The sequence below is a fragment of the Tursiops truncatus genome, chromosome 10 (genome assembly GCF_011762595.2).
Source record: "Tursiops truncatus isolate mTurTru1 chromosome 10, mTurTru1.mat.Y, whole genome shotgun sequence".
NCBI classification, from domain to species: Eukaryota; Metazoa; Chordata; class Mammalia; order Artiodactyla; family Delphinidae; genus Tursiops; species Tursiops truncatus.
Genome location: NC_047043.1, coordinates 31842144 through 31857352, shown reverse-complemented (window position 1 = coordinate 31857352; position 15209 = coordinate 31842144). Strand labels below are relative to the sequence as shown.

General features: G+C 37.9%; 1 protein-coding gene and 1 pseudogene across 5 annotated transcripts in view; one reads left to right on the top strand and one right to left on the bottom strand.

Annotated features, from left to right (window-relative positions):
* BICRAL (BICRA like chromatin remodeling complex associated protein) overlaps positions 1 to 15209 on the top strand; it is a 103460-nt gene that overhangs the window by 51281 nt on the left and 36970 nt on the right. For 2 of the 5 annotated variants that reach the window (XM_033864235.2, XM_033864237.2), the window contains exon 2: positions 54 to 114. The exons of the other annotated variants lie outside the window; for them this stretch is intronic. The gene's annotated coding sequence lies outside the window, so the exon portion shown is untranslated. The remainder of the gene's footprint in view (positions 1 to 53; positions 115 to 15209) is intronic. 5 annotated transcript variants of the gene reach the window in all.
* LOC117313733 (mitochondrial inner membrane protease subunit 1 pseudogene) lies at positions 2382 to 3035 on the bottom strand (annotated as a pseudogene).

The following is a 15209-nucleotide window of genomic DNA, read 5'->3' as shown; positions in this document are numbered from 1 at the left end:
TAGCACCACTGTATGTTCTAGGTTTAAATATAATTCTTTGTTTTCCACTTTAGATTGCTCTCCCATAGGAATAACCTGGTGTCCAAAGTAAGCATGCTTTCTTGGAAAACTGAAGTAAGTTTCAAGAAAAAGGGAATAAGCACACTTTCCCTGGTATGCCTGATCCTGTTGCAGGTCTTGCCATCATGTGACCAACATATTGAAAAGGGTGATAAGTTCATTTCAAAAAATGTTCATTGACCACAGTGCGATACCGCCTCGCACCTGTGAGAATGGCTATCATCAAAAAGACAAGAGATGACAAGTGTTGGCAAGGATATGGACAAAAGGGAGCCCTTGTGCACTGTTGGTGGGAATGTAAATTGATGCAGCCACTATGGAAAACAGTATGGGGGTCCTCAAAAAATTAGAAATAGAGCTACCATATGATCCAGTAACCCCACTTCTATATGTATATTTGAAGGAAATTAAATCACTATCTTGAAGAGATATCTGCACCCTCAGATTCATTGCAGCATTATTCACAATAGCCAAGATATGGAAACCACCTAAATGTCTGTTGTTGGATGAATGGATAAAGAAATTGTTATATATAAATACAAATATATAGATAGTTAGATATACACATACGTACAGTGGAATAGTATTCAACCATAAAAAAGAAGGAAATCCTGCTGTTTGTGACTAAATGGATGAAACAGAAGCTAAGTGAAATAAGTTGGACAAAGATAGACAAATACTGTATGATCTCATTTATATGTAGAATCTAAAAAAGTTGAACTTGTAGAAGCAGAGTAGATTGGTAGTTTCCAGGGACTGGGGGGTGGGGGAAATGGGGAGATGTTGGTCAAAGGGTACAAACTTTCAGTTATAAGATGAATACTTTCTGGGGATCTAATGTATAACATGGTGACTATAGTTACCAATACTATATTGTATACCTGGAATTTCTTGAGAGAGTAGATTTTAAATGTACTCACTATACCAAAAAAAAAAAAAAATTAACTATATGAGGGGATGGATGTGTTTGTGGTAATCATTTCACAATATAGATATATATCAAATCATCAAATTGTACACCTTAAACTTACACAATCTTATTTGTCAATTATGTCTCAATAAAACTGGCGGGCATGTTCATTGAGCTCCTGTCACGTGCCAGACACTATTCTGAGGTTCGTCGGTGCACAGACAAACCTCTGCCCTGGTGGAGCTGACATCGTAATATAAATATGAGTAAATACAGTACAGAGAGGAAGGGAGAAATAAATTATTTGAGGGGAAGTAGTGGAAAGGGACTGGTACTGAAGGTGGTTGAGAGTGATGAATCCTCAAATAAAGTTTCACCTACAGCATTTCCTTTAGTCAGATTACCAAGAAGCTACCCTTCCCCTGAGTTTGGGAAGTTGGCAGCCTAGATTTGGGTCTCTGAGCTGACCAGAGGCCATTGTTTGCAGGTCCCATCTGCCTGCAGTTGGGGACAGTTTCCCCAGTTTGCCTGAAATGTGCCCAAGTGTGTGCTGTAACATGGGGGAGGAAAGAGTGACCAACCTCAGGGGGTCAGGGAGAAAACCCCATAGTAACCCCAGATTGCTGGTGAATCAGAATCTCTGGAGGGGGCAGGGGAGACGGATTTCCATGTTTTTAATAACTAACTCCAGTCCATATTATTATTATTATTATATTTCATTTTATTTATTTATTTGCCGTGTCACGCAGCTTGCAGAATCTTATTTCCCCAAGCAGGATTCGAACCCATGCCCTTGGCAGTGAAAGCGTGGAGTCCTAACACTGGACCACCAGGGAATTCCCCAGTCCATATTATTTTGAAGCAAATCCCAGACATCGTATTACTTCATTCATACCTATTTCACTATGGGATCTCTAAAAGATATGAGTTATTTTTAAAAATGTAACCCAAGTTTCATTGTTACACCTTAAAATTTTTTTTTTTTTTTTGCGGTACGCGGGCCTCTCACTGCTGTGGCCTCTCCCGTTGCGGAGCACAGGCTCCAGACGCGCAGGCTCAGCGGCCATGGCTCACGGGCCCAGCCGCTCCGCGGCATGTGGGATCCTCCCGGACCAGGGCACGAACCCGCGTCCCCTGCATAGGCAGGTGGACTCTCAACCACTGCGCCACCAGGGAAACCCTTAAAAAAATTTTTAACAGAATGTAATAGCAAATTTTCAATGCTGATGGACTTTGGGAAATTATAAATTTCTTTTTCAGGATTAAACTAGAATTATGTGAGTTTTTAAGGCAAGGCCTTTGGGAACACAATATTTGCATAAAATGCAGCTGCCCTACATTTATTTATTTATTTATCATTTATTTATTTATTTTGAATAGCAAATAGTTTATTAGCAAGTACGTGGTTTTAGTGACAATAATAAATTCACTTGAACAGAAGACAGTAATCAAATCAAAAGAATAAATGCTTGCCAATCAGAAAATCTGTGGCCATTAGGGCTGTCATGTAGAAATCCAAAATCATTCAGTCCAAATCTTAACGAAGATACATCCTCTTATTAGTCCATATGGAACAGGTCCACAGTACCTGGAATCTGTCGAATTCTATAGATTATCACCTTCTAACCAAACATGACCCGTTGGCACATAACTGTGCTTTTAAATAGACCTGATGGACTATTGATAAGAATTTTGTCTCCTTCCAAACCAATTACTCTTTTACAAATATTTGATTTTGGATCACTCGGGTTTTTGCAATCACAGTGTCACCTCGTTGGATACCATAAAAATGTCGACTAAAATTTTCTGCAAAGACAATATCTGAATTTTGAATTTTAAGCTCTATTGATGGTTCAGAACACATGACAGCACCACCAAAGTATTCAAAAACACAATGAGTTATACAGCCAGACTGAATAATATAACCAACAAGCTGAAAGGTTTTTCCTGGAACACCACGAAGCATGGTTCTATGCAGACTCTGCCACCATTGGCCATATGTCTTTTCAACAATACATTCAATTTTTATGGTAGTTGCAGGGCTTCCAGAAAAAAACATCTAAAGCATGTCTCAAAACATATATAGGTGATCCATGGTTTCAAGATTCCTCTCGCCCCAAAGAACCCTGGAAGGCTCTCGCCCAGCACTCAGGTGGCTCTTTCTCCACAGCTGCCCTACATCTAAACTCGGGATATTTATTAAGTATTTATTATACCTGTTTATGTCCTATTTGCTGGGGATATGAAGATGAATATGACAAGATTCCTACTTTTGATGGTAGCACTGTAATATGTTTTTTACTGTAAGCTTCTAGAAGGTAGTCTGTTAGTAACATTTAGATTTGAAGTCAGTCTTTTAGTCCACTATACTTGAGCCATAACTTACTACCCAGAGTTCTTTACCACCACTAGCTGTGCAGTGGGAGAGAGTAGGCAGTTAAGTGCATCCTCCCACGCTGCAGGGCTTTGTTACTTCCAGAGTTGGGTATCTCTTGAACTACCTCAAAGACTTTTGAGACCCAACCCACAGTCTCTTTTGATGCCATCCTTTGTTTAGACCTACTCTACCCAGCCTGGCACAGCATTGGCAGTTGAGATTAAAGGAGGATAAAGAGAGACCTGGAAATGTTTTCCCCAGGACCATCTTTGCATCAGTCAGACAATGCATACACAGGTCTTCTGTCAGTAGATTCCCATTAGATCTCAAGATTTTGAGAGGCTTTTAGTAAACATGTTAAGCAGAAATTTTATCAGCCCTGAAAATTTTCAGCATGTGTGTTTCTGGCTGGTTTTAAAATCTGTTGATGTTCCTCCAACTTGAGAACTCAGACCACCCAAGATTACTTCTGCAGATCCCAGTTTGAGAAACACCAATCTGTGTATGATTAATGGTTCTATAGTCAGTAAACTTAGGATCATTATCACTATGTTGGAATTTATCTTAAAGAAGTTTGATATATTTATCACTGTTCTCTTGCTAAAATAACCATGAATGTCTTGCTTTCTGTGGATCCTTGTGTTTCCATTTTCAGTTTGGCCACCATTAAAGGTCATTCCTTTACAGCACACAACAAATCACTGAGTTCTGGAGTTGGATACGTATCGTTAAATGATTTTCAAACTTTTTTCTCCCAGTTAAGAGTTCTATCACTGAGTTAAAGGGGAGAAGTGGAGCATTACAGTGCCTCTACCACCAACCTTTAGGCCTCCAAGACAGCTCCTGGACCCCTCGGAGAATCCTAGGTCCCCGGGGATCAAAGTTTTTAAATCAGTGATGTGGCTATTAATTTCATTTAAAGATGAGAAAACAGGCCCTGAGAGATTGGAATTTGTCAGTAATCACAAGCCTAGTCAATGTCAGTATCCAGAACAAGCCCTTTCCAAATTCCGTGTCCCACCCGCCCCGACCTGTACATGTCCCCAGCCCCTGTAAAGCCTGGCCAGACTTCCCCCTGACCCCCCAAGGTTGGTCACTCTTTCCCCCCATGTTATAGTGCATTGTTTAGCCAGCTGGATTGCTTAATATATTTAGGTTTGTTTCTATTCCACCTCATTCCAAGTTGGAATTAAAGCAGCTTTAAGGCCTGGAATTTTTTTTTTTTTGATTCCTAAGTTTTTCTCCTAATAATGTTCTTAGTTTTTTCCACCTTTCTTCCTTGCTGTTAGTAGGCTCTAGCTAGTTACAAAAAGAATGAAGGTCTTGGTTGAATAACAAAGGAAAAACTCAGAGCCCATCTTGTTGAGTTTGACAGCTTCTTTTTCTTACAAATGGGCATAATTGTGAAAATATACTAGTGTTTTCTCCTAGTAAAATGTCATATTATTTCACAAAAAAAATGACCAGTGACTTCACCTGAAAAAGCTTGGGAAGCCCCGCCAAAAGCTCTAGCACTTCTTACCTTGCGTTGTGATGAATTGTTGCATCTCTCCCCAAAGAAAGAGAGTTCCTTACAATCAGGAACTGTGCCAGGAAGTTTGACACAGCCTTGCAATTACAAAATTTAACAGTCCGGGGACTTTCCTGGTGGTCCAGTGGTTAAGACTGTGCTTGCACTGCAGGGGGCACAAGTTTGATCCCTGGTTGGTGAACTAAGATTCCGTGTGCTGCACGGTGCAGCCAAAAAATAATAAAAATAAAATTTAACAGTCCATAACAGTGACAATATAGTAAAAGGAATAAGATGAAAATACTTTATATCTTAGATGATGTAAACAGTTACTTGCCCTGGGTAAGTGACTGTTTTATGGTGTAACTTTTTCATCATGACACTTATCAGAATAACATAATAATTTACTTCTTGGCCTTGCTTTTACAGTCCTACAAAAATGTTAAGGGTATTTACATTTATTATTGCATTTTATGTCATACTCATTTGATATTCCCAGTCCTTAACAGAGGACCTGGCACATAGTGGGTGCTAAATGTTGTTTAAATGCTTATTCTTTTCAACCACTGAACAAGTTCATTAAAGGTAGTAATTAGTGAAGCGGCTTTCCCCATTCCCTAAGCTATTCTTCAGGGTAGAAAACAGAAGGAGGCAGGGGATAAAACTACAATTTACTGTCCTCCCTTTCTCCTTTCCTCCTTTGAGGATGCTCTGATTCTATAATTCATGCTAATGAACTCATATAAGCTGTTCTTGCCTCCTAAAGTGATTTCTTCCAAAACCTTAAAAATCGCTATAGGACCAAGATGCAATGACAGGGATTGGATTGACCTTCCTGCATAAAACAGTTAAAAATTAGATTAAATATATTAAACAATGGTTTTTAGACATTGAATATCAGGCAGCACAGGACAGGGATTCATGAGAAATGGAAAACAGATAAGGTAAGCCCTGTAACTGCCCCAGCTTCTGTCTGGGTAGTTTTCAGGCCATAGCGCAGGGAAGGGGAATCCAGATGGAGTCTAGTAATCTTCCTGAGTTGAGCTGATGCAGCTGGGGGGTAAAAGTGGCTAAAACTCATTGGGCAGAGCACCAGAGGAGAGAGCTACATGAAGATAAAACCCTGGAGAGCTGCAGAGAGTCTCTCTTGAGTCTTCAGCTGGTAACCTGATCGGTACATGTGTGTGGGGAAACTACCCAAGTCATGGGAAAGAATCAACCAAAAGCATTATAGGAAGTAACACTTGGAGCTCACACAGGGCAGAGAAGAGTTTGTGTTCCCACCTGCAAGACTGCAAAAATCCTTGTAATTCATGGGACATCAAGTGAAGTACTCGGAAGGGTATTGCCTCACTATAGGGCAAAATTAGCCCTAGACTAAAGACTGACAAAGCTTAAAAGCAGACCTCAAGAGAATCAAACCATTTACACATAACTTAATTGTGTCCTAGACAAAGTTCAAAAGTATCTATAGGAATACAAAAATATCCAGTACTCAATAATGTAAAATTAGCAATGTCTGGAATCCAATAAAAAAGTACCAGGCATACAAAGAAGGAGAAAAATACCACCCACTATGAGGAGGACAAAAATCAATCAGTAGAAAAAGACCCAGAAATGATATAAATGATAGAATTAGTAGAGAAGGACATTAAAAAGCTGTCACTATCCTGCATAATTTCAAGAAGGTAGAGGAAAGATTGAACATATTAAATAAAGAAATGGAAGATATTAAAAAAAACCCAACTTCTAGAGATGAAAACTACAATGTTTGAAAATAAAAAATACATTGGATGCAATTAACAAGCAGATTAGACACTGCAGAAGAAAAAATTAGTGTGCTTGAAGACATAGCAATAGAAACTATCCTAAATGAAAGCCAGAGAGATAAAAGGACACTTAAAAAAATTTTTTTTAAAGAGCACCAGTGGAACCTGAAGTGTGGAACCACTTCAAGCAGCATAATCATAGGTAATTGGAGTCCCTGAAGGAGGGGTAGGGACACAAAATATATGAAGGAATGGCTGAAATTGTTCTAAATTGGAGGAAAACTATAAACCTACAGATCCTAGAAGTTTAATGAACCCCAAGCACAAGAAGCATGAAGAAAATGATGCCAAGGCATATCAGAATCAGATTGCTTAAAACCAGTGATAAAGAGAAAAAGTTTAAAGCATTGGAGTGGGGGTGGGGTGGGGAGGGGAGACCTATCATGTACAAAAAGACAAAAGTAAGAATGACAGCAGAATTCTATTTGGAAACAATGCAAGCAAGAAACAGTGTAGCAATATCTTTAAAGATCCAAAAGAGAAGAAAAAACTCAGTCTAGAACTATATGTCCCATGAAATACATTTCAAAAATGAAGGCAGAATAAACACTTTTTTTAAAGACATACGAAAACTGAAAAAATTCATCACCAGATCTGTACTACAAAAATATTAAAAGAAATCCTCCAGGGGCTTCCCTCGTGGTACAGTGGTTAAGAATCCGCCTGCCAATGCAGGGGACAAGGGTTTGAGCCCTGGTCTGGGAAGATCCCACATGCTGCGGAGCAGCTAAACCCATGCACCACAACTACTGAGCCTGTGTTCTAGAGCCCACAAGCCACAACTACTGAGCCCGCGTGCTACAACTACTGAAGCCCTCATGCCTAGAACCCGTGCTCTGCAGCAAAGAGAAGCTACCACAGTGAGAAGCCCACGCACCACAACGAAGGGTAACTCCCACTTGCCACAACTAGAGAAAGCCCGCACACAGCAACGAAGACCCAACCCAGCCAAAAATAAATAAATTAATTAATTATTTTAAAAAAAGAAATCCTTCAGAAGGGAGAAAATGATACCAGATGAAAATTGGATTTACTCAAAGGAATGAACAGCACTGAACTGGTAAATATGTGGGTAAAAATAAAAGTGACTACAGCTCATTATACCTTGAATAGCTCAGGCACAGATCACATGAGAACACTGCAACCATTCCACAGCTCATGATTGCTTAAATAAAGTTTCCCAATGATCCCTCTGCTAGCCTCAGCACCTTTTAAAGGTAAATTTGTTTGTAAATGATTGGGAAATTATGGCATATACTGATGCTATACCAAATTAGTGCAAATAAAGCAAGTGTCAGTAATTTTTTGTATGTTGGTAAGATAGCCTATTATATTGACTCTTGGTGATCTTTTAAAGTTTTAGCTTCCTAGTCATTTTCACTATGTAATGTTTTTGGAAGAAGAAAAAGAACAGAGAGGCATATAAGGAAGAGAAGAGAATCATTTGTTATAGCAGTCACATACCAAATTTCATTTTGTGAAGTATTTGAAATCCTGTGTATGACTTTAAAAATTTTCTTCTACTGCTGCTAGGTTATAATATCTTAAATCAGTAGAATTGATTTGCTTAGCTAGCTTTCCTGAAATAGCTGTTCTTGAAACCAATACATTTCTTGATATGAGAGCTCAGACTGTTCCCACTGTATGAAAAAAATTTTAAATAGCCTGTCATCTTCCTTTTTATCCCTGTCTTAGAGGTCTTTAAAATCTTTCTGTGATCTTAATGAAAATCAGACTGTCTGGAAGATATTTCTTACAGATAGCTGATGTAGATTATTCTTGAGACCACTAGGCTGCTTGAAAATTTTCCAGGTATTTGATCTCTGGTATGCTTACCTAGAGTGAGACTGATTTGAGATTCTTGTGTTTCATGGGTCTCCCCCATCCTCCTTGTTTTATTAATTGTATTTGGTGTGGGGGGCACCGTGTGGCTTGCAGGACCTTAGTTCTCCAACCAGGAATCAAACCCCGGGCCCCAGGCAGTGAAAACCCAGAATCCTAACCACTGGACTGCCAGGAAATTCCTGTATTAATTGTATTTATTTCTTAAAATAGGCCTTTCACGCATGTGGCATAACATTCAAGAGGTACAAAAGGACATATAAGTGAAGTGTATACCTTCCTCTGTGTTTCCAGCCACCCAGATTCCCTCACAGAAGCAGCTGGTGTTGCTGGTTATTTGTGCCTCATTTCAGGGTCTGAATATTTACAAACACATGTATATATTCTGCCTCCACCCAGCACTTGGGAGCATAAATCATGATTCATGCACACTGGAATATTACACAGCCATTAAAAATAATGAGACAGACAGTTCTGCAGCCTGTGGAACGAAAAGCACATTCACAGAAAGATAGACAAAATGAAAAGGCAGAGGACTATGTACCAGATGAAGGAAAAAGATAAAACCCCAGAAGAACAACTAACTGAAGTGGAGATAGGCAACCTTCCAGGAAAAGAATTCAGAACAATCACAGTGAAGATGATGCAGGACCTCAAAAGAATAGAGGCAAAGATCGAGAAGATGCAATAAATGCTTAACAAAGACCTAGAAGAATTAAAGAACAAACACCTAGAAGAATTAAAGAACAAACAAACAGAGATGAACAATACAATAACTGAAATGAAAAATACACTAGAAGGAATCAATAGCAGAATAACTGAGGCAGAAGAACGGATAGGTGACCTGGAAGACAGAGTGGTGGAATTCACTGCCACAGAACAGAATAAAGAAAAAAAGAATTAAAAGAAATGAAGACAGCCTAAGAGACCTCTGGGACAACGTTAAACACAACAACATTCGCATTATAGGGGTCCCAGAAGGAGAAGAGAGAGAGAAAGGACCCAAGAAAATATTTGAAGAGATTATAGTCGAAGACTTCCCTAACATGGGAAAGCAAATAGCCACCCAAGTCCAGGAAGCGCAGAGAGTCCCAGGCAGAATAAACCCAAGGAGAAACACGCCGAGACACATAGTAATCAAACTGACAAAAATTAAAGACAAAGAAAAAATTATTCAAAGCAACAAGGGAAAAATGACAAATAACGTACAAGGGAACTCCCATAAGGTTAACAGCTGATTTCTCAGCAGAAACTCTACAAGCCAGAAGGGAGTGGCACGATATATTTAAAGTGATGAAAGGGAAGAACTTACAACCAAGATTACTCTACCAGGCAAGGATCTCATTCAGATTTGATGGAGAAATTAAAAGCTTTACAGACGAGCAAAAGCCGAGAGAATTCAGCACCACCAAACCAGCTGTACAACAAATGCTAAAGGAACTTCTCTAAGTGGGAAACACAAGAGGAGAAAAGGACCTACAAAAACAAACCCATAACAATTAAGAAAATGGTCATAGGAACATACATATCAATAATTACCTTAAACGTGAATAGATTAAATGCTCCAACCAAAAGACACAGGCTCTCTGAATGGATACAAAAACAAGACCCGTATATATGCTGTCTACAAGAGACCCACTTCAGACCTAGGGACACATACAGACTGAAAGTGAGGGGATGGAAAAAGATATTCCATGCAAATGGAAATCAAAAGAAAGCTGGAGTAGCAATACTCATATCAGAGAAAATAGACTTTAAAATAAAGAATGTCACAAGAGACAAGGAAGGACACTACATAATGATCAAGGGATCAATCCAAGAAGAAGATACAGCAATTATAAATATATACGCACCCAACATAGGAGCACCTCAATACATAAGGCAACTGCTAACAACTAAAAAGAGGAAATTGACAGTAACACAATAATAGCGGGGGAATTTAACACCTCACTTACACCAATGGACAGATCATCCAGACAGAAAATTAATAAGGAAACACAAGCTTTAAATGACACAATAGACCAGTTAGATTTTATTGATATTTATAGGACATTCCATCCAAAAACAACAGATTATACTTTCCTCTCAAGTGCGCACGGAACATTCTCCAGGATAGATCACATCTTGGGTCCCAAATCAAGCCTCAGTAAATTTAAGAAATATGAAATCATATCAAGCATCTTTTCTGACCACAACACTATGAGATTAGAAATAAATTACAGGGGGAAAAACGTAAAAAACACATACACATGGAGGCTAAACAATACGTTACTAAATAACCAAGAGATCACTGAAGAAATCAAAGAGGAAATCAAAAAATACTTAGAGACAAATGACAATGAAAACACTACGATCCAAAACCTATGGGATGCAGCAAAAGCAGTTCTAAGAGGGAAGTTTATAGCTATACAAGCCTACCTCAAGAAACAAGAAAAATCTCAAATAAACAATCTAACCTTACACCTAAACAAACTAGAGAAAGAAGAACAAACAAAACCCAAAGTTAGTAGAAGGAAAGAAATCATAAAGATCAGAGCAGAAATAAATGTAATAGAAACAAAACAATAGCAAAGATCAATAAAACTAAAAGCTGGTTCTTTGAGAAGATAAACAAAATTGATAAACCATTAGGCAGACTCATCAAGAAAAAGAGGGAGAGGACTCAAATCAATACAATTAGAAATGAAAAAGGAGAAGTTACAACAGACACCGTAGAAATACAAAGCATCCTAAGAGACTACTACAAGCAACTCTATGCCAATAAAACAGACAACCTGGAAGAAATGGACAAATTCTTAGAAAGGTATAACCTTCCAGGACTGAACCAGGAAGAAATAGAAAATGTGAACAGACCAATCACGAGTAATGAAATTGAAACTGTGATAAAAAAATCTTCCAACAAACAAAGTCCAGGACCAGATGACTTCACAGGTGAATTCTAGCAAACATTTATAGAAGAGCTAACACCCATCCTTCTCAAACTCTTCCCAAAAATTGCAGAGGAAGGAACACTCCCAAACTCATTCTATGAGGCCACCATCACCCTGATACCAAAACCAGACAAAGATACTACAAAAAAAGAAAATTACAGACCAATATCACCGATGAATATAGATGCAAAAATCCTCAACAAAATACTAGCAAACAGAATCCAACAACACATTAAAAGGATCATACACCATGATCAAGTGGGATTTATCCCAGGGATGCAAGGATTCTTCAATATACGCAAATCAATCAATGTGATATTCCATATTAACAAATTGAAGGATAAAAACCATATGATCATCTCAATAGATGCAGAAAAAGCTTTTGACAAAATTCAACACCCATTTATGATAAAAACTCTCCAGAAAGTGGGCATAGAGGGAACCTACCTCAACATAATAAAGGCCATATATGACAGACCCACAGCAAACATCATTTTCAATGGTGAAAAACTGAAAGCATTTCCTCTAAGATCAGGAATGAGACAAGGATGTCCACTCTCACCACTATTATTCAGCATAGTTTTGGACGTCCTAGCCACAGCAATCAGAGAAGAAAAAGAAATAAAAGGAATACAAATTGGAAAAGAACAAGTAAAACTGTCTCTGTTTGCAGATGACATGATACTATACATAGAGAATGCTAAAAATGCCACCAGAAAACTACTAGAGCTAATCAATGAATTTGGTAAAGTTGCAGGATACAAAATTAATGCACAGAAATCTCTTGTATCCCTCTACACTAATGATGAAAAATCTGAAAGAGAAATTAAGGAAACATTCCCATTTACCATTGCAATAAAAAGAATAAAATACCTAGGAATAAACCTACCTAGGGAAACAAAAGACCTGTACGCAGAAGACTGTAAGACACTGATGAAAGAAATTAAAGATGATACCAACAGATGGAGCGCTATACCATGTTCTTGAATTGGAAGAATCAATATTGTGAAAATGACTATACTACCCAAAGCAATCTACAGATTCAATGCAATCCCTATCAAACTACCAATGGCATTTTTTACAGAGCTAGAACAAAAAATCTTAAAATTTGTATGGAGACACAAAAGACCCCGAATAGCCAAAGCAGTCTTGAGGGTAAAAAACAGAGCTGAAGGAATCAGACTCCCTGACTTTAGACTATACTACAAAGCTACAGTAATCAAGACAATATGGTACTGGCACAAAAACAGAAATATAGATCAATAGAACAAGATAGAAAGCCCAGAGATAAACCCACACACCTGTGGTCAACTAATCTATGACAAAGGAGGCAAGGATATACAATGGAGAAAAGACAGTCTCTTTAATCAGTGGTGCTGGGAAAACTGGACAGCTACATGAATGAAATTAGAATGAAATTAGAACACTCCCTAACACCATACACAAAAATAAACTCAGAATGGATTCAAGACCTAAATGTAGGACTGGACACTATAAAACTCTTAGAGGAAAACATAGGAGGAACACTCTTTGACATAAATCACAGCAAGATCTTTTTTGATCCACCTCCTAGAGTAATGGAAATAAAAACAAAAATAAACAAATGGGACCTAATGAAACTTAAAAGCTTTTGCACAGCAAAGGAAAACATAAACAAGACAAAAAGACAACCCTCAGAATGGAAGAAAATGTTCACAAACGAATCAATGGACAAAGGATTAATCTCCAAAATATATAAACAGCTTATGCAGCTCAGTATTAAAGAAACAAACAGCCCAATCCAAAAATGGGCAGAAGACCTAAATAGACATTTCTCCAAAGAAGACATACAGATGGCCAAGAAGCACATGAAAAGCTGCTCAACATCACTAATTATTAGAGAAATGCAAATCAAAACTACAATGAGGTATCACCTCACACCAGTTAGAATGGGCATCATCAGAAAATCTACAAACAACAAATGCTGCAGAGGGTGTGGAGAAAAGGGAACCCTCTTACACTGTTGGTGGGAATGTAAATTGATATAGCCCTGTGGAGAACAGTATGGAGGTTCCTTTAAAAAACTAAAAATAGAATTACCATATGATCCAGCAATCCCACTACTGGGCATATACCCAGAGAAAACCATAATTCAAAAAGGCACATGCACCCCAGTGTTCATTGCAGCACTATTTACAATAGCCAGGTCATGGAAGCAACCGAAATGCCTCTCAACAGACGAATGGATAAAGAAGTTGTGGTACATATATACAGTGGAATATTACTCAGCCATTAAAAGGAATGAAATTGGGTCATTTGTAGAGATGTGGATGGATCTAGAGACTGTCATACAGAGTGAAGTAAGTCAGAAAGAGAAAAACAAATATCGTATATTAATGCATATATGTGGAACCTAGAAAAGTGGTACAGATGAACTGGTTTGCAGGGCAGAAATAGAGACACAGATGTAGAGAACAAACATATAGACACCAAGGGGGGAAAGTGGCAGGGGTGGAGGGTGGTGGTGGGATGAATTGGGAGATTGGGATTGACATGTATACACTAATATGTATAAAACAGATAACTAATAAGAACCTGCAGTGTAAAAAATAAAATTCAAAAATACAAAGAAAAATGAGGCATATTTATACAGACTGACTTAGAAAGATATATGATCAAAGGAACAAGAAAGGTACACACCTCTTTCATTATGGACATAGAGTTTTTAAAAATGCTTTAAATAGAATTTAAATACCATAAAATGTACCCTGTAAAGTGTACAATTCCGTGGTTTAATTACACAACATTTCTATCACCTTAAGAAGAAACCCCCTACCCCTGACATCGAGGTTTTTAGTCTTTTGCTAAAACCAATCATGCTGCACTGGATATTCTTATACACATATCATTTCACACATGTAGAATATCTGCGGGACGAGTACCTGGAAATATTTGCTAGGTGAAGTGATTTGTGCCCTTAAAACTTTGAAAGCGACTGCTAAATTGCCCTCTCCAGAGGTCACGAGTTTACACTCTCACTACCAGGGTATAAAAGTCCCTATTTCCCACTTCCTGACTAGCATAGTCCTTAACCAAACTTTTTTATCTTTGCCAATCTGACAAATAATAGTATCTCATTGTAACTTTAATTTCATTTCTCTTATTCTAAGTGAGGGTGATTACTTTTACAAGTTTAGGAGCTACTTGTCTTTCCTTTTTTTATGAACTGATTTTTCATACCCTTTGATTTTCTGCAGGGTAGCTGACTTTTTAAAAATAGGAGTTATGTATTAAGGAGAAAAGCTGTTTGTGATATGAATTGAAAGTATTTTCCCATCGTATGTTTTTTGGGGGTTTTTTAGTCTTTGACTTTATTCATGTTTTTTTTTTCTTTTATCATGCAGAATTTAAAAATGTTTTGTCATCACATTTGGCAATCTTCTTTTATGACTTCTGCGTCTTGTGACATACTTAGCCTTTCCCTACTCCAAGATTATAAAAACAAAATTCTCCCATATGTTATTCTAGTACTTGAAGCTCTCCTCCTCCCTCCCATTTAACTCTTAGATCCACCTGGAATTTATTTTTGTGTAAGATGTGAGGTACAGCTCCACCTTCTTTTCTCTAGAAGGCTAACATCTTTCCCCCACTGATTGGAAATGTCACTTTCATAGTGCCTCTTGACTAAGAATAGTAAGAGCAATTTTAAATATTAGATTTAACTTTTTTTTTTTTTTTTTTTTTTTTTTTTTTTGCGGTACGCGGGGCTCTC